We start from the raw sequence: 16545 nt of genomic DNA, 5'->3' as shown, positions 1-16545 counted from the left end.
TCTTTCTTTCCTGCCATGTCTTGGTGTAACTATAATAAATAGGGGGGCTGCCCTCAAGTTTGTTTGGACATAGTCCTGATGGACCCACACTGTGGGTTCTTGGACCCCTTTTGGGTCCTGCTCCAATATGGATGTCTCTCAGGACACCCTCAGCCTTATGGGCTGGATGTGTGGCTCCAAACTGCCCCTTTGTCATCTGCAAGGCTTGGGGTGTGGTATTCTCACAGTGTCCCTCTGAGGCCTTAACTTCACTTGGCCTCTGGTCATCACTGGGCTCTCTACAGCCCTGCCTCTCTCTCTCTCTGTGCCCACACTGGCACTGGGTTCTGTGCCTCCCCCAATACTGTGCCCACACCAGTGCTGGGGTCTGTGCTCCCCGAATACTGCACCTACACTGCCGCTGGGGTCTGTGCTCCCCGAATACTGCACCTACACTGCCGCTGGGGTCTGTGCTCCCCGAATACTGGGCCCACACTGGCTCTGGGGTCTGTGCTCCCTGAATACTGGGCTCACACTGGCTCTGGGGTCCCCACACTGTAGTGGGCCCCCCCCAATGAGGTGTCTTCCTTCCCCAGTAGCTTCAGCCCAATCCACCAGAGTTATAAGACAGCAACCAAAATATGAGCCCCTGGGCTATACCATAACACAGAAAGTTCAGGGTATGCTCTGCCCCTTTAAAAGAGTCAAACTTCTTCCCTGGCACTAAGTGCCTAGTAGTCAAGGGTACCTGGTGAGCTCCTGGATCCCCATGAGCCCTAAGTGCCAGATACCAGGCAGTTGCAGCATCTCTGGGCAATTTCTCCCTGGAGGCTCCTTCCCCTTTGGCTGCTGGCAGGGAACTGACTCTCTGGTCCTAGGGCCTGATGTTTATGTATGCCCCAAGCCCTGCCTCTTCCAGTCAGCTGACTGCCTGCAGGTGTGGGCTAATTCCCTCATTCCTGCTGCCATGGTAACTTGCAGCTGAGGGGTTCCTGACTGATTGCTAGAGCTCTCTCCCTAGGCAGTTTCACCCCTTAAGGGACCAGGCACCTTAGCGCCCTGCGACAAGGTCCTTTCTGACCCTAGCATCTATAAATCTATGAATCTGTGAGGGATGAGCCTCCACAAATTAGTAACAGAAGGTTTACTGAATATATTAATCCATAGATATCTCCAGGAGATTCCTCAAGCAATTGACCACTTGAAACAGTTGGTAGATGTAATTACAGAAAATGGACATGATGAATTCTTCATGTCAACTGCTTTTCAGGAATTGGTAGGTTTAATGTTTGAAGAAGTGCTCAGTCGTGAATCAGATATGGCCAAGTATTTTCTGTCTTACATCATGGATGTTGAAATCCTCTTTCAATATTACCATTGTCTGAGGAGTAGAACAAATTTTGAAGAGTACTTATTGACCTGCCATACAATGGTTCCGCTGTTAGCTGTTTATCTAAGATACCTGTTCTTGTATTACTGGTGAGTGATTGGGAGTGAACATTGGGAGAAGATGAAAATGTGCATATGGCTACAATGTTTTCATTTTTATTGACTAGAAAGAATTACAGCAAACTACCTCCAAACCAGGTCATTGAAATGACCACGAACAAAGAATCCAAGAACAGAAGAATTGGTGGCTGGATTAGATTTACTAAGAATCTATCCATGGTTGCAATCAACATACTCAGTAGGCCAGTTATTATGTAGTTAAGGGAACAACTAAAACAGGTGGTTCATTTCAAGCAGCCCTTGTATCATTATCCAGAACTGGGTCCATCTAGAATGGAGAAGGACTGCAAGGCTGTTCATGCAGTGAAGACAGCTCTGGAAAATGGGGCACAATCTCATGGGATTGAAATCAACCAACTCTTTGTTCCCTTTTCTCTGGAGAGCCATCAACAGAAGAGGTAAGGAATAGTCGCCACACAGCCTATGGTGAGGGTAATGTCATGGTAGAAAACCATTCTGAGTGACTTTCTTCCAGAACTCAGTCAATACATGACACTATCACCTCAAGGAAAAGCAAGACCTTTGCAAAAAAGACAACTGCAACCAAGAGCAAGCAAGAGTGTAGGAAAATGGTTGATAATACTGCAATGAAACAAATCATTGACTTTTTAACCAGTGGAAAAGAGACTACCATGACTTTAGAAGAAATCATGCAATACAGAATTACTTCTGTGAGCCTTTCACTCTTCACAGCAGATGGGACATTCCACAAACCTGTCAAATTAAAGTTTGTAACACAATGGATATCCAGTTGATCTCACCACCATCACATTATCATGCATTAACAGATGTTGGAATGATATGGGCTAAAGTCCCACCAAGTAAGATGTGGTCTGAATATGTCTTCAGAGTCCTCAAGTTTGTTGCTGGCCAATACCCACAAGCAATGGCATTACACTTTATTAATGATATTCATGATGAAAAACTGTTGAAGACTAGTACAAAACAGCATGAGCAGCAGCTTTGCTCAAAGTCATTCAGGTTTGTTCCTAATGTCAACCCTGCTACTAACCAGCAAATGCCTACTGGACCATTCTGGCACTCATTTCTATCAAAGCATTCTAACAAAATGAGACTATGTTTCCTCTTGAGTGAATGGCGCCCTTACTTCCACTGTGATGGCCTGTACTTCACAATGAATCTTGTCTACTATGTCTTAAAATATGGAGAACATGATGAGCGCTTTGTATTAAATTCTCTGTGTAAGACTGACACAAGGGTATTCTTCCATGCAGCTCAAATGGATAATTCCTGCACCACTTTTTTGATTTTGAAGATACTGATGCTTGGGTTATTGCTTCCTACATCAGTCACATGACTGATCAAGATATGTACATGTATAAGAATAAACCAGGAGACACACCATCATACTACTACTGCTGTTCATTATTTCCATAGCATGATGTAGCATATGCTGCTCTTGGAGTTTATGGACTCACTGGGGTAGACACAGGAAGTTTCTTTTGCCATGGTAAAGTGACATCAATGAAGTGAATCTTACAATCAAAAGATTTGATGTACATGGAGACTATGCAAAAACTTGGAAAAAATGAAGCGGCCACTGAAGATCTGTTCAAAAAACTGACTTTATTCACTGTCAGAATACTTTACAATGATCCTATAAGCCAACGTCTCCCACCTGGTGTGCTGTGGCACACCGGTGTACCGTGAGGCATGTCCAGGTATGCAGCAGCATTTTTGGGCTGGAGCCACACCCCCTGCCTGCTGCTGCTGTGGACACAGACAGATGGGGAGCGTGGCTCCAGCTAGGCAGGGGGCATTGCTTCAGCTGGCTCCATGCCATCCCCCCTTTCGGTGTCCAGCTGGCCACTTGCCACCCTCTCTGTCCTCCCACCCCCACTCTGCATCCAGTGTGCTGCTGTGCTTTTTTATTTAGGTAAGTGTGCTGTGGGGTGAAAAAGGTTGGGAAACACTGCTGTAAGCGACAGTTTATCCACTGCTTATGCACGTAAATAGTGGCAAACGTCAAACTACGATGCTGCAAGACTTCCTCTGGACTACAGCTCTTTCAAATAGCACTGCCTTCAAGCACACTTGAAAGTCTGAATGGAGAAATTCATAACATGCACAAACTCTTTATCCAGCAAATTTTGGGTGGACGTCAGTGCAGGCTGTGTTGAAAATTGTCATTCATATTAAAATTGGACTGCCAGATGGAATGAAACTGTCTCTAAACAATTAAAATTCAGATGAGCCAATTAAAGCTACTGTTCTACAGTCATCTGAAGAAGATAGTGATACAGAAGAATACCTAGATTAAGAATAACCAGTGTTCGCCATGTCACAGACTTGTTTTCAAATTTAAAGCATTTTATTTTACTTAAATGTGTTCCACAATTATTTTTACCTTTGTTATTAATACTATTAAATGTGACTTGAAGAAATAAATGGTAAAACATTTCCACTTGAAAGAAATACTCTTATTGTATTGCCAAAAATGGTCAGTATTGTTGTTTTTTTGCATTTAATGACTTAGAGCTACCAAACAATGGGCCATTACTGAAAAAACAAAGAAAGTTTGTAGGTTATTGCAATGCCTATTTAAAGTCATTTAGAAAATCAAAATCAGCCTTATAGGTACCGAGACATTTATTCATCTTGTTAGTCATGGCTACCATTTTAAAGATGCCCAGTACCAATATTAAAAAAGTGATCCCCAAGCTTCTAAATTTCATCCTAAGCAACTCAAAAATGATTTGAAAAATGATTTGAAGATTTTGATCTTCCAGTTTGCATATACAAACTGGAAGATCAAAAACAAACCTGTATGAAGGAGTACCAAGCTGCAGCAATGGAAACAGTTATCACTTTCGAACGATTCTGAAAAAAAACATCTAATTTATGAGAAGTGCACAAGAAGTGACATGATACTTTCTGTTTGGATGTATCAATTCACACTTAGTTGTTCTGAAGCTGAAAATTAGCTTGTTTTTGTGTATATGTGCATTCATTATTAGTCTTCAGAAGTGGTGTAAATCATCATGGCAGATCTAAAAGGGATAATGACTGTCTTTTATGAAAATTGAATTATTTTTTGGCAGTTGAGTATCATGAAAGACAAGCCAATCAGGTGAAACAAAGTAAAGGCCTTTGGAGTGATATTTTAGCTATGATGGTCTGGGGAATATGCAAGAGGAAAGGATTTTTGTGGGCGATATCTCTTATTAGACCAACTACTTGGTTGCCATAGTTGTAGACAAGCTTTCAAATTCAGGGCATCCTTTTTCAGAAAGCTTGTCTAAAACTAACCCAACCATGTAGTTTTCCAACAAAAGATATCACCCACAAATGCCTTGCTTCTTATCAAGTAGTTTCCATTTTCTGAAAACATCTATTTAGCTTCCAGTCATTGCACTGGTTTATTCTATTTACAAATGTTTGTCCAATCAATGTTTCTGAAAATAACAGTCTTAATATATTGAGTTTTGTTTCCTCTGATAGTTTTAAGAGGTCTGAAAGCAAGAAAATGTGAGGAAAATGTCACCGGTAAGAAACCTCCATCTCTGGATATGGATATATTTGAGCAATAACAACTTGATGCAATTGCACAATTATTCAAGGCATTGGGAGGTTATGTACAGAAGAGGAAATGCTAAGAACTGAGATTCTCAAAGATTCTGCCAAATAGATAACAATCAATGGGAAAGTTTGTCTTTTGCTTGTGAATTCTATGCCAGTGCAAACAAAGGTACAAGGATTTTTTTTTGGCTAAGAAGAAAATTCTCAGTGCTCCATCTTTCATATTGTTACAAATGTAGAACATGGAAAGCAAGATTAACTTCTTTATTTTATGTCAGCAGCTCCTGTTCTGTTGCAGCTTGTTTAACTCCACAGGTTTTGTTTTAACCAGGAACGGTATTTAAGAGTGAGAAAAACATATTGAATATCCTGTCAAAACATGAACAATGAACAGTTATCAAAGGCTTAAAAGTTAGTCTGAAACAAGATTATATAATAGATAAATAAAACCATCATGAATCAATTCTCCAACAAAACATATAGCAATCTGTTCTGGAAAGGTTTTTTCATTTAACCAGGCTGCTTGAAATGGAAAACCATTACAACATGGTCATGTTTAACAAATGGAGTCTGTATACCTGAAAATGCATATTTTCTTCAATTTGTGGAGTTTGTTGAGAAATATGACCTTCTTACTGAAGAACATGTTCAATAAATTACCTCAAAGGAAGTTTATGATCATCTCCTGGACAAAAATACAAATTTCCTAATTTTTTGGGAGCATGATCAAGAAGGAAATTATATGTGCCCTAAAAATTGCCAAGTATTGTTTTATTATTGTGGACACTAGCCAAGACATTATCAAACATGAATAGAGGCAATATCTGCCAGATGTACTGAAGGAGGAATTGAGGCAAGAGAACACACCATTATAATCAAAAAAGGTCTGCTTGGATTTTTGAATCAAACAAATTATTCTGGTGGCAAAAGCCCTCTTTGGACAGTTACAAGAACTTGGAATTGTACTGGTGATTTGGGAGGTCAAGGCTACAACTAAAGGGGTCAATATGCAAACACAGTGGAGTTCAGGGCCTTAATAAGAGAGGCTTTTATTTTTTATCCCATGAAATTTGCATTCTCCCAATCTTAGAATCAGGGATGCAATATGATATTGCCCTGAAGCTGAGAGAGTTTTTGAGGCAATTCAGAATATTCATACTTTCTTTGCAGCCTCACTGCTGCCCTTGACTGTAATGCACCAACATGTGACCAATCTGTTTCCAGAACCCTTATGTGAAATGAGGTGGGAAAGGCAAATTTGACTGATCACATGCATTTTTGCAGCAAGCTTCAGAAGTCTACAACGCTGTTTCTGTAACTGCCAAAGATTCAACCTTGAAGGAACCCAAAAGAAACAAATCTTGAAGCAATATTAGATTGCTGACTCACAAATCTGCAACTCCACAAACTTGTTCTGTGTGGTACTTTGGCAAGATATATATTAACCCTGCAAGTAAAATGCTTTAGGAGTTGGAAGTGTATATTGAACAAACTGTGCATCAGACAACCCTTTAAGGATTTCTTTGTACACTGTTATTTTGAGAAGGAATTCACAAGCATCCTCACTGATAATAAGGAACTTGCCGATGAACTGGCACTCCATGTTGTTTTTCTTATGGAAAACTAAATTTAAGTCCAACACAAAGATCACCTCCACATGTGGTGCAGCGCTGCTACTTGTCCCCGGGGAACACCTGTGCTTTGGTGCATGGAAAGTTACCCTGGGTGGGGTAGGAGAGGGTGGGGCCAGCATTGGGCTGGCCCCAGCAGCATTATGTGGGCTCCTGGTGGCTTCCCAGGGATGCCACAGCATCAATTCTGCCATGTGGAGCCTAGTTGGCAGCTGCAGCACAGCTCGGGCAGCCCAGCTCCTTTTTGGAGCAGCATGCACTGCCTGTACATGCACTGCTCCACTTTTATTTTCTGCAGGTCTTTTTGACTCTTGGATATCCAGGGCTCAAAAAATCTCATGGAAAAAAAATGGAGCAGTGCATGCAGAGGCAGCACTCCCTTGCAGCGTGGAGAACACCTGAATGTATGGTGTGTGGCACAGCAGACATGTTTTCAGTGTCATGTACTGCATGGCTATGTTCATCTGGAGGTGGACAAAGTGTATTTTGACTATGAAGCTCAAGATGTATTGTCTATATCCATCCTTTTTATAATTACCCTCAGGTATTTAAAGACTGTGATCAAATCCCCCTTCAATCCTTTCTTCTCCAGACTAAATAATCCTAGATCTTTCAGTGAGATTTCAGTATTCTCCTTCCTTTCCTTTGAAGATGTTTTACTGTATGTGGATAAATTAAAGACCAAAAGGGCCAAAGCCTTCTAGTGATAGTTTCACTAATAGCCCTCCACTTCTGGAGACTACCTTGACCACCAGGCAATAGGGTATTCCAGAGAGAGTCTGTCTTGGTCCTTCCTATTGAAATAGTCTTTGCCAGTAGACTAAGTGGATCTGAAGGCACAAGAATGACTCTGTAGCCTAATGCTTAAGATACACATGTAGGGCAACCAAGGGTGTTCTACTTCCTGCTTGAATAGATCTTTAAGTGTGCATGCTTAGTGTTAACCCTTTAGCAAGAGAGGTGAACTGTACAATCCTTCATGGGAAGTGAGAGATCTTGGTTTAAGTTCCATAGACAGAAAGAGGGATTAAGTGTGGGTTTCCATCTTCCTGGTGAGGGATTTAAGCACCCCTTTGAGGGTAACTCCTCATCCTGGCTCTCCTTGCTCATGCAGGATGTTCATGGATGATGATTTTGATAGCTGAAGCAACTTCCTTCTAGGCTATTGGACAAGTAGCAATCCATCACTGTCATTTTTAAAATGTAGCATTAAATGTTTTTGGATTCCCATTCCTTACCAAACATTTGAGCAGGATATAACTGAAACTAGTCAAGCCCAGTACTCTTGGATATTTCACCAGTGCAGAATTTCTGCAATTTGAGTACCCATTCAGCTTTTGTTACAGTGAGATAACTTGTCCCTATTGTCATAAGCAGAAATTTAGGAATTGTTTCTGATGGAAGGAAAAGGGAAACTTCTCTGCACTTGATGTGGAGCAGGGTACTGAAAGAGGCCGTCAGTAGCTCAGGCAGCAGTCAGTCTTCTCCATCCCAATGGAAAGAGATGATTTTATTCCCATAACCCATGTGGAAGGGTCAACCTTGAGGAGTGCTCCTCCTACATCTATCAACTCCATACTGCCTCATGTGCAGAGTTCTAGCTTAAATGTCACTGTTTTGTATGCAGTAGAGCACTATAGATACTTCAACTGTAGACACTTTTTGAAGATCATAGTTTCATATTTTCATAGTTGGTAGGGTCAGAAGGGACCTGAGCAGATCATCAAGTCTGACCCCCTGCCATGGCAGGAAAGAGTACTGGGGTCAAATCACCAGCAAGGTGATTGTCTAGCCTTGTCTTAAAGACCCCCAGGGTAGGAGCCAGCACCACTTCGCTTGGAAGTTGGTTCCAGATCCTAGCCGCCCTGACAGTGAAGTAGCGCCTCCTGATACCTAGCCTGAATCTACCCTCTGCCAGCTTGTGACCGTGATTTCTAGTCACTCCTGGTAGTGCTCGGGGGAACAGGGACTCTCCCAATGCCTGCTGGTCCCCTCTCCCTAGTTTGTAACAGGCCACTAGATCCCCCCTGTAGCAGCACACTAAGGTACCTGCATACTCTCAGAGCAGAGGCACAGGTGTGGGTTGCTAGGGCAACCACTGGGGAGTCAGCTGACAGGAAGGGGCAGGGCCTGGCACACAAACCCCAGGAGTGAGGCCAGAAGGGTAGTTCTCCAGTAGCAGCCAAGGGAGAAGGAGCTGTGCTGGAGCAAGCAGAGCAGAGAAGCCAGACGGCATGAGCAGCTTCTGTTTGAGGATACGGGGTGGAGAATTCCCTGGTAGGGATTTGAATGATGGTTAGCCAGATGGCTTAGATTTTGTGTTATAGCCCAGGGGCTTGAGTTTTCTGTTTGTAGTTTTATAACACCGGAGGACTGGGTGAGGCTATTAGGGGTTGGAGGAGGCCTCACAGGGGCTCCATGGTAGCAGGGGGACCCCGGCGCCAGAGAGGGCACAGCATTTTGGGGTGCACTGGCCCAAGCCCCAGAGAGAGGGGGCAGCAAGAAGCCCCAGGGCGAGGGGGCAGCAAGAAGCCCCAGAGCAAGGGGGCGTTGAGAAGCCCCAGAGAGGGCCGTGAAGAATGAGAAGCCCCAGAGCAAGGGGGCAGTGAGAAGCTCCAGAGAGCGAGGGCCACGAGAAGCCCCAGAGTGAGGGGCAGCGAGAAGCCCCAGAGTGAGGGGCAGCGAGAAGCCCTGGGGCGAGGGGACAATGGGAGGCCCCAGGGAGCGAGGGCAGCGAGAAGTCCTAGAGAGGGGGGCCGGCAGGAAACCTCACCAAGAGGGGGCAGCGGAGTGCCAGGAAGGCACGGGACGAGACAGGGCACTGGAAGCCCAGGGAAGTCAAGGAGAGGGCCAAATTACAGCAAGGTCCAGGTCAAAACCATATCAGTACCATCTGCGAGGCTTGGGCTGCGGTGTAGGGGAGGAAAAGGAGCCGCAGATAGCGCCCCCTGGCACCGGGGCAAATAAAAATAGGCAGCCTCCCGCTAATTACATCTATTAATTAATCAAGATCAAGGCATGGCAGGAGAGTAAGCAGGTGGTTGGCCCATAACAGGAGGGTGGAGTCACCGATAGAAAGACTTTAGTAGAGGTACTCCTGTCACACCCCCTCAGCCTTCTCTTGTGGAGGCTGAACAGGTTCAGGTCCCATAGCCTTTCCTCGTAGGGCTTGCCCTGCTGCCCCCGATCATGTGGGTGGCCCTCCTCTGGACCCTCTCCATGTTGTCCACATTCCTCCTCAAGTGCAGCACCCAGAACTGGATGCAGTACTCCAACTGTGGCCTGACCAGTGTCACATAGAGGCGAAGGATCACCTCCTTGGAGCTGCTTGAGATGCATGTGTGGATGCATGACAAGGTATGTTTGGCCTTCCTGACCGTGTCCATACACTGTCGGCCCATGTTCATTTTGGCATCAGTGATGACTCCAAGATCGCCAGGGTAGATGACCGTACCACCTCTGGGTGGAGCCTGTTCCAAACCCTCAGCACTCAACTTGTAAAGAAGTTTTTCCTTAGAAAAAGTATACAAATATAACAGACCTTCATTGTGCATATGTTTCTACTGAGCAGCAGTGATTAAAGAAAGGTTGTAGAAGGGAAATTATTGATGTTTGTGTTTTGTTTATACAAGGAAAGTGAAATAAATTCAACACTGACTAGTCTTGAGGGCTGTTCAGACATGACACACTGAAACTCCATATTGTATGAAAAAAGTCCCAGAGAAGCCAACTGGAGTTTTACCATGACTTCTGTGGGGTCAAGATTTCTCTCTTGAGTTTGGGTTTGGGATTTAGTGCCGTATGCATTTAAGATGCTATGGTCAGAGAATTCTAATTCCATTTATATTAGAAAATGATAAGTTATATCACTACTTATTGGGCACATCTACAAGTGTTGCTATATTGCTGTAGCGACACACTACATTGCCGTAGCATCTGTGGGCAAAACCTGTGATGCCACAGCTGTGTAACTGTAGTGATGCGCTCCCCAGTTGTAGCACATTGCTATGGCACCAGAGTGCCTAAAAATAACCATGCTCAGTGCACATGGCGCAGTACTGGCTGTTACTTCACTGTCTTTTAGTACTTCCAAAAGGAAGAACTAAATGATGGCACAGTAACAATGGCACCATTGCGGCACATGTAGATGTGCCCATTGTAATTTCAAAATATAATGTGCTACCATGTCAGGGGCAATGTTCTGTCAAAAATATGAACAGTCATACAGAGGGAATGAGAAGCTAATATCTGAGAGATGAAAAATACAATGCATTTAAATTTCTGGGGTTTTTTTCCTTTTTTTCATTTCTAGTCCCTTGATTCTTTAGTGTCTTGTCCTTAAGAGGGAAAAATATTTATCTTTACTGTTTTTGTCACATATAATCATAACTGAATATATAGATTCTCAATTACAATTGCCTCATATATTGCCAGGAAACAGGAAGTAATGAGGTATCAATAGAGAAAGAATGTCCAGGGAGCAATTAGGCCATTTAAGATAGATACATGAGAAATAAATTAAAAGAAATGGCTGGAAGTAAAGAAGCCATTCATCAAAATCTCAAGGACCATGCCAGCAATTAATCATTTCTACACAAAGAATCCTGGGTAAGATAAAGGAAGTGAGAGTTAATAATCCTGAGCATATTGTAGTTTCACCTTTTGGTCTCTGATGGTAAATATATATAAAATATATAATACTGTCAGGAAAGAATAAAAGGTGAAATTACATTTACTATCATTTTAAGCAAAGCTGGTATAATTTATTGAAAGCAATATTTTCAGTACCATAGAGGCTCATTTTATAATGAGATCCATCAGCTTGTGCAAGGTTGGTTATTTATCAATGCATGAGTGTGCAGAGAGGCACTTTTTTTCCTGGTAATTTAATTTATATTGATTTTCTGTTTTGTTTGTGATCATTGGTAATTAGCTCTTCCAGTAAATCGCTGCCACGAGTCTGCTATGCAAAACAATGATCCAAAAGCATATAACAGGTTTGCCACAGTTCAGTTTGTTAGTATTCTGTCATGCATCAAAAGTATCAAAGGCTTTGTAGGCGCCTGACATTTTGATTGCCCACCTGTCTATTTTGGGTGTTGTTTATTTACTGTTATGATGAACAACACTTTACAACATAATTGCATCCTAATGTTGCATCAATGAATCCACAGCAGCAGCATGGTCTAGGAAGCATGCTGCTGAGCACTTTGCCAACCTGAGTTTGCTGATATACTTCAGAGCTAGAAGTTTTACAGGGAGCTGTTTTAGCCTGGGCCCAGTGGGATGAGCTCAGAGCAACCTCACTGGTGAACTTCTGGGTTTAGAGTGTATCAGTGGACTCTAATAGGCAAGGCATGGGTATGGAGTACCCTCTTCTATTGTCCCTGGGACTGGTTACCATTACAGTATAGACAAGTCTTTAGAGAGAAGATGCTGAGAGACTCTTTATTCAAATCCTACTGAAGTCAATGGTAGTCTCCTTAGTGGACACTGGAACAAGCCTTTAGTGGCTTGTTGGTCTAATTTGGCTTCTTAATTTCTATTTACCTATATAACCCTACAGAAGCTATGGTGAAATCCTGGTCCTGTTGAAATCAGTGAAAGTTTTAACTGCACCATTTTTTATTTGGGAACAAGTGGAGATAAAGCAGTGTAGCCAGTCTGACTGCATGGCTTCCTGACTCAGTAAGATTCTTGATATGACCTGAGTCTATGCTTCTTTTGGGCTGAAGGAAGTCAAAACATGCAGCTGTGCATCATCCCTGTTTATATGTGCATGTGAGGGCAACTACTCCATGCATCCATGGCAGGGCACAATCTAATCCCCATCGTCCTCTCAAGTGAGGGTCATACTGTTTAGGCAGAGAGCCCTTCCGGGTATGGATTGTCTTGCCATGTTTATATGTTGCCCAGCAAAATGGCATTTAGTCACCACCAGTAATATTTAAAAACAATCTGCCCTGCAAATTGTCAAGGAGAGTCACAGTTACAGGTTTAGGGGAACCTCTAACCAAGGCATATGAGAGAGGTGGAATGGGGGAATAGTTGTTTTAAGCCCCTTCAAATCAGATCTCTCCCCATTTCCTGTTCCCAGAATGGGAAGTGGGACCTCCCCACCTGCTTTCCCTGTCCAATCAGGATATGCTAGTTCCTGAAATTTCTCTTTGAGGCCCTGCCTCTCACTCCTCCTGTCATTTCTCTTGAGTGCACCCTTCCCAAGTGAGAGGTCTCAGGCTTCACTTCTCACACAATACAGTAATTCAATTCTTCCATTCTTGAACCAAGCCTCAGGTCTTAGCCTACAATACTCACAGAACTCAAGGCACTTGGGTACTTGAGGGTCCTCTCCCAGGAGCTTGTGACTAGTGGCTAATACAGATGACCCAAATTCTTTCTCAAACCTAAATGGTGGTTAATTTTAGTAATAAGAACAAGTTATGAAAGACAATGGTTCTAAAACAGTAAAAGGATTCACATATACTGTGGCGGGACAGCAGGGGGTGCTCCTGCATTGAACCACCCGCCTCACTGCACCCAACCACCTTCCAGGCTCCGAGTGCCTCCCTGGGAGCGTCTCACATCTGGCCGACCCCCTTCCTGGAGCATACCTGCTAGCCTGGGGGTAACACTGCCACCCCCCAGGGATGGGCTTGATTCTGGCTCTGCATACCCTGGGAAACACAGGCCTAGTAGCCCTTGAGGGTACTTGATTCACTTCAAGAACTTGGGATGCTTCCCTCAGTCAGAAGCATAAGTAGTGATCTCCCTTAGTCAGCCAAAACAAAGGGACCCCAAGGCATAATCTAGACCCACTCCCAATAAGTCTTCCACACTAGGTACAAAGGAGAATTTTATTGGTTACAAGGGGTAGCGTTGGAATAGGGTACAGGGTAGAGCAATATCAGAGAAATCCTATGGAGCAAAATGGCATGGCTGGGTAGCCTTTGATCATGCATCTGAGTTACTGCAAGCTATATATCTAGTTAGATCTCAAGTAGCTTACTCACAAGTATCATCCAGAGGCAAGTGGAGATTCCCTCTGGAGGCAGGAAGTTCCTTGATCACAAGTTTTGAGACAGAGAGCAAGTTTCAGATGGTACAGCTCTTCTCTCTCTCTGAGTCTTCCTCATGGCTGCTGCCCCCACCGCCTGGGCAGTCCTTAACTTATATAGCCCTTATGACCTCATTTACCTGGACTGATGGAGGCCAGCACTTGTTGGCTGTCAGCCAACCAATTTGAAATGCATTACTAGTTGCTGGGCAGACTGGCAGTTCCTAGCTCCCCTGGGTGCTCAAGCCCCTCACCCAGGTATGTGATGCCAATCACGTAGGCAGAGGGAGCAGGTTTCCCCCGTCCCTCAGGAATGTATCCAGCTCAGGTTACCTAAAGAGATAGGGTAAGGTGTGTACCCTCTGCAGGGCCCATCTTAACCAAATTGTCACAGAGCAGAGTGTGTGGGGAGAACCAGAGGTGGTCTTCTGCCACATATGCCTCACCACCCCTTTGGAAACTTATAAAGGTCCCAACTTCAGACTCCTAGGTAGATATCTGCAGGTGTACTCATCTGTCCCCATAGGCAGCTTCCTCACAACTGATCCTATCTCTGGACAGAATATGAGTTTTTAACCTTTTACAAACCTTTTGAACTGTTTGTTCCAAGTCTAGGCAGCATAGATTATCCCAATAAACAGATTACATAAAGGATTCGTGAATTATTGTAGCTCATTTCTTCATAAGGAGTAAGCCCCAGACTCCTTGGCAGTGATCAGTGGGATGCAGAAGTGGCCAGAGAAAATATTATTTGAGGGGACTGATTTGCAGGGTTGGCATGCACTGGTGCTGTAGGTGGCAGCAGAGGAGTACATGGCGGGGGCGTTGGGCATGGCGCTATGGTGGAGGGACATGGCAGTGGTGCTGGAGTAGTGGAGTTGCTTGGTACCAGGTGCTACTGCTGTCACCAGCCTCTGCAAAACCAGTTTGTGGGGGATAAGCCCCACTAACCCTGGCCCTCCGCTGCCTATGGTGGGATGGATCATGGCAACACAGAGACTGTGTATCCTCTAAGAGGTGCGTCACTGAGTGGTCTCCCCAGACTCAGGGCTATTAAGGCACAATCCAGAATAGTCCATGGACACAAATTTGATATGATATAAATCTGATTTAAGACTCAAGTGGTTAGGGGTGGTAGGGGTCCCAGCCATAGAGTTAAAATATGGCATGAGAAGTTTCTCTTTGCCATATTTGGGGTTGTGGTAGCTAGGATTTCCCAGTTTGGTTTAGGGATGTCATTTGGGTGCTCTTCAAACTGCTACTTATGGACTGGGTTGGGAGGGGCTGAAGCCAGAATAGGTATAGGTTGAGGAGGCAAAAGGAACTAAGGCCCAGGAGGGGCAGAAGCCAAACTAGGGGCAAAAGTCCAGGAAAAGGGAAGAGCCTTGCCAGGACCAGGGGCCTGGCAGGCTGAGTAAAGTGTGTGAGGGACAGGGCAATAGGGCCCAATGAATGAAACTGAAGAAACACCTGCAAAACATGGGGTTGGCAGGAGGCTATGATTACTGCCCGTAAGACAGATCGTGTCCTGAGTCATGGATAGGGCCAGGAGGGCCATGATATAGTGCTTGAGGGACAAGGTGGGTGCCTGCCAGGTAAAAGAGGTACTAGCTAGCTGAGGTGACCTGAAGTTCAATCTCAGACCCTGGAACAGCCTCCCTAAATCCTATAATATCCATCAAACTGTGGCAGGCAAGGTAGAACAGGGATGGTACCTTGAGGAGCTGGAGTAGGGCAGGAGTAGCCTGGCTACTAGGGACATCACTGCCACCTTTGGGGCCAGTCCTGCTCCATTTACCATCCCTCTGGAACCTTAAAAAGCATTAGGGTTAGAGGCAAGGTTTCAGACTGTGCTTAAAGATCTCAACAGGCTAATGGTAAGTGGGGTGCATTCTGGGACTAGGTGGAGTTAGGATGGGAGGAGGGCTCTCAGTGGGAGGGTTAAGTTCAGGGATGGTAACACCTTGTAACGGTGAAGGTTGCTGTGCTTAGGCATCTCCCAAGAACATTCAGGCAAGGCCATGGTGGGCACTCCATGTCTGCAGACTGGGACTAGAATAGAGGTTCCTGGAGCACCCCAGTTTAAGGTTAAGGTTGGATTTATGGGGCTCCTCTACATATGCAGGGAGCCTGCTCCGATGCACTATAAATACAGCATGTTGGAACAGACTTGATTAATCAAGTCTCCTGAAACATGGTAATTACTGTGCTCCAGCAGCATCACATGTATCAGCATCCCTGCACTGAAAAGATGGTTACGGGGCACTTTAAACTAAAGCTCATTTTAGTTCAAAGCACCCTGCTGCCATGGTTCAGCTCAGGGATGCTGATACATGTAATGCTCTGGGTGCTTTAATTAGTGTGGCTCTCAGAGCTGCGTTAATTAAAGACCCTCCCTGCTCCCGCCTCCCAGAGCAGGTCTATAAATGCTCATGATTATGATTAGAGATTGAGCAAGGTTTTGGGATATGTTTATGTTTAGGGCTGGGACATACCGCAAAGCTAAATTTAGGGCACAGATTCATAGGGCTCTGCAGATTAGTGGCAGACACAGTGGCTCCTGGGGCATATAAAATATGCACTACAGGCAACCAAGCAAAAGCATTTATTTTTATTTTATGCAAAATGCATATTTAATTTGAAAAAAAAGTATCTGGAAATTTGTGTGTAATGTATCAAATTCCATTGGCCAAAAAACGAGGAACAAAACTTTTGAAAAACTCGGAATAACATTAAATGGTGTTAGAAATTTTCCTGAATAATTTTTTTATAAAGTAAAATTATCCAGAAAATTAATGTGCTCTGTGCATATGTGTATGTGCTTGGGGGGGG

Source organism: Gavialis gangeticus, unplaced genomic scaffold (assembly GCF_001723915.1).
Source record: "Gavialis gangeticus isolate Ggan-Ray unplaced genomic scaffold, GavGan_comp1, whole genome shotgun sequence".
NCBI classification, from domain to species: domain Eukaryota; kingdom Metazoa; phylum Chordata; order Crocodylia; family Gavialidae; genus Gavialis; species Gavialis gangeticus.
Note: the sequence above shows the minus strand (reverse complement) of the source record.